The sequence below is a fragment of the Myotis nattereri genome (genome assembly GCF_964212035.1).
Source record: "Myotis nattereri genome assembly, chromosome: 3".
Classification (NCBI taxonomy): domain Eukaryota; kingdom Metazoa; phylum Chordata; class Mammalia; order Chiroptera; family Vespertilionidae; genus Myotis; species Myotis nattereri.
This window is the reverse complement of record NC_138077.1, coordinates 134,483,858-134,488,253: the sequence shown is the minus strand read 5'-3', so window position 1 is coordinate 134,488,253 and position 4,396 is coordinate 134,483,858.

The window sequence follows — 4,396 nt, the reverse complement described above, 5'->3', positions numbered from 1 at the left end:
CAACTCCCGCTTCTTCTGAGTTATAAGGATTTGGACCCAACATCTAATGCCCCAACTTTTAAGAGTTCCACTTGAGGGAAGGGCCCCCCAAACACCTTGCTCTGAAAGCCAGTGGGACTTATGTCCATGAGACCAGAAAACTACAGCAAACATCACAGAATTCATGGCTAGCAAAGCTAGAATTTAAACCCAGGTCTGACCGACTCCCCGGTTCACATTGTCATCACAATACTGGGCCTTCTCCATTTCCTTGGACTTAATTTTTATTCTCAGCAACAGGGGGCAGCTGTAGTATAGGTGTTTGAATGGTGGCTCCCCCAAATAATATGTCCACTGGAACCTTTGATTATGACCTTACTGGAGAAGAAGGTCATTGCAGATGCAATGAAGTTAAGGATCTTGAGATGAGATCATCCTGGTTTCTCCTGACTCCTAAGTCCAAAGACAAATGTCCTTACAAGAGAAAGGCGGAGGGTGATTTGAGACAGACAGGAGAGGTGAAGACACACAGAAAGTAGTGTGGAGATGGAGACAAAGGTTGGACTGATGCAGCCACAAGTCAAGGAATGCCTGGAGCTGGAAAAGACAAGGACGGATCCTCCCCTGGGGCCTCCAGGTAGAGCCTGAACCTGCTGACATGGATTCAGATTTCCAGCCACCCTCACTGTGAGAGATAAATTTCTGTTGCTTTAAGCCACCCCATTTGTGATAGTCTGCTACAGCAGCCACAGGCAAGTGAGAAAGCTCAGGGTTTCCACTCCCCGTTTTGTACATGCTCAGGCCTCAGGCACAGAATGAATGCAGGGCCCACTGGGCCACCAGCTTCTAGACCAGCGATGGCGAACCTATGACACGCGTGTCAGAGGTGACACGCGAACTCATTATTTTGGTTGATTTTTCTTTGTTAAATGGCATTTAAATATATAAAATAAATATCAAAAATATACATCTTTGTTTTACTATGGTTGCAAATATCAAAAAATTTCCCTATGTGACATGGCACCAGAGTTAAGTTAGGGTTTTTCAAATGCTGACACGCCGAGCTCAAAAGGTTCGCCATCACTGTTCTAGACTAAGCTGACCCCTGAGTAAGCCCGGTGTTGTCATCGGCAATGTTGCCTGGAGAGAAAGCTCTCTGTGGGTGGGGCAGGTAGGGGCGAGGTGGCCCATCCATGGCCCTGGCCTAGGGCTGCGCCGTGGCTAGGACTGGACAGATCTGGGTTGTTCACAATTGCACAGACTCTTCAAGGACCAACTGACCAGAGAAAGGAGCCATGGAGACTTAGGGAGAGAGAAAGCACAGGATGGCCAGCAGCACCTGGATGCTTCTCAGGAATGCCCAGCTTGTCCCCTGCTGGCGTGTGCACTCTGGATAGGCCCTGCTCTCTGCTGTTTGGTGGAGAGTTCACAGCGGCCAAGCAAGTCTCTTTCTGTAAGAGAACACCTCAGAAACCAGGGGACTGCCTGCGTTGCCAATGGCATCCTGTTGGAAAGATCCACAGCTCTTGGCAGAGAAGCACTGGAAATGCCTGTGAGAACGAGGGCCCTCACGCCAGAGCTCTGTTATTTCTCAAAATCCACAAGGGAGCCCTGTTTCCAGACCCAGGGCTCAAGTGCTGGCTGCAGCTGAGCGTGGCCCAGTTCCCCGGCAACCCCAGAGCGTGGATCCGCGTTTCTCTATAGTGTGTGCTCTTTATATGACTAATGGTCCTCAGCTTTTCTGTGCATTCATAAGCAGAGGCACCCCGTCTCATATTCGAGTTCATCTTTCCTTTTTAAAGCTCTCCCCTCAGCACTGTGTGGTCCTCATTCAGACTCACAGTCACCCTGGCAATAACAAGGTGGCAGCGGGGAAGAGCTATGGTTTAATAAAGCCCAGGCCCAGCGTCCTCCCGGTGCCCACACTCAGGGCTCTAATAAAGCCCTTTCATCATCCCAGGGCTGCTGTCTCCACCCCGGTGCTGGGAATGGCTTTCCCAACTGCCAGGATATGCTTTATTAGGATTCAGGACACAGCTGAGAGGGGCCACAGATTCCAGCCACCCTGAGCACGGTGGGAAAGGGCATCGGTGTGGTGTGGGATTGCACTCTGAGAACCTCCAACCTAATCAAGTGGAAGGACTTCCTGGCAATCATGAAGGTTCTAGAAGTTTCTAGGGTGGCTCCTGTCCAAATTTGCCTCCAGTCAGTAGTCTAGGCGGGCTTCATCACTCCCTTTAAAACATAGCTAACTTGTTTCTCCAACTCTCTTTCTGTGCAGAGAACAGTCTATTCCCTCCCCCTCTGAAATCAGTAGACTGGAAAGGAGCCCCCCAGGGGCGTACCTTTCTCCAGATCCCACAGCATTTTATAGGATGCGAGCCAAGAGCTTTCATCGCCCTTGTATATATTTACTCAGGGAGTCGCTTGTGCTATTACTATGTATGTTTTTGTGAAGTGTTTTTATGCTGTTTTTATAAAGTGTTACTTTTTAAATTACAAAGTCATTCATCACATTGGTTAAAAATTCAAGTGTTCATGAAATGTTATGAGTTAGAGACTGAAAGAACCCTATAATCACACACTCTGGAGGTCTGTGAGGTTTTAATTTTAATTTTCCATCTTAGTCATGGGGAAAACAAAGGGATGGCTGCCGGATGGGAAATGGACAGGAAATCCACACCAGAACCAGGTAATTCTCTTTAGCACAGCAGGCTGAGCCTGGGTTCCTGCAAAGGAGGTGGGTCCTGATTCCTGTAAATACTTTACCCGCCAGGTAACACCACCTGCCTTCAGCTAGCAGGACCCCCAGGTTCTTGGCAGGAGTGAAAGAAGGTCAGTGTAGTGTTAGATTGTGTGCTGAAATTGGGGTACTACAGACTGAATTATGTTCCCTCACATTCACACGTTGGAGCCCTAACTCTTATGTGACTGTGTTTGGCGATAAGGCCTTTATAGAAGTAATCAAGGTTAAATGAAGTCATAAGTGAAGGGCCCTGATCCGACAGGGTCAGTGTCCTTATAACAAGACACACCAGAGAGCTCGCTCACTCTCTCTTCACTATGTGAGCGCCCGGGAGAAGGCGGCCGTCTTCCCCCAGGAAGAGGGCTTTCACTAAAACCTGACCGTGCTGGCATCCTGACCTTGGACTTCCAGCCTTCAGAACTGTGAGAAAATAAATGTCTAGTGTTGAAGCCACACAATCTATGGTGCTTTGTTACAGCAGCCGAGCTGACAAAGACAGAACAGGAGAGAAAGCATTGCACTCAGCTTAGCTGTGCCTCAGCCCAGCCTCTGCTGTTATTGGTCCACTCACATGTCCTTCCTGTGGCCACCACGGGGACTCTGAAAATGGGACTGAGGAATGGGAGTGTCCTCTTACAGACACGTATGTCTCTGGACTAAATCTCCTCCTCCCAGTGGAGGCTTCAGCTTCTCCTTTCTCTGCTGCAGTCCAGGGGCCAGATGGTCCCCATGTGACACGGAACCTGACTCCAAGGGGAGACAAAACATACACCAGACACCTCTGAATTGTATCCACAGTGGGTTCCGTGTTCTCAGCCAGCTTAGCTCTGATATACATTCACTCAGCAAAGCCAATTCCCATAGTGGCCTTCGTTTAAAGTTTAAAAGTTCTCCTTCTAACTCTTGAAAATTCCAAGCCTGTTCCAAGACCAAATTATTGATTTATTAATTATTAATTATTTAGCTTCTCCACCTCCCTCTTGTTCTCACAGGATCAGTTGTGGGCTCCAGTTTGCCCCATCAACTTTGGATCATGCAAACTCTACAACCAGCTCCTACAACGGGGAGCCCACATGGAATTTAGAAAAGGAAGTAAATTAAAGCCCAGGAGGCATATAGAATTGAAAGAAAGGTTTCTAGCTTTTGCTGTCAATCTCTAGTAAACACATCACCAGTACCATCTAGGTGTATTCCAAGATGCAGGGTATCTTTCTGAAGTGTCAATGAGTGGAAGAAACTCAAGAAAGTTGAGTAACAGCAAGGAAAGGCCCCTAAATTGGTGCTGCTCAGGCTTTCTGCTGTGACCCACAAAAATAGACTTTATATCACCATCCAGTAGTATGTACACACCACAACAACAACATGTTTCACAAAACCTTACTACCTTTATTGCCTGGGATGAAGTCTAATATCTACTCTAATTTAGTCTAGTCCAGTGGTCGGCAAACTGCGGCTCGCAAGCCACATGCGGCTCTTTGGCCCCTTGAGTGTGGCTCTTCCGCAAAATACCACGTTCGGGCGCACATGTACAGTGCGATTGAAACTTCGTGGCTCATGCGCAGAAGTCAGTATTTTGTGGAAGAGCCACACTCAAGGGGCCAAACAGCTGCATGTAACTCATGAGCCACATTTTGCCGACCATTGGTCTAGTCTATTCTTGAAAATGTTAGG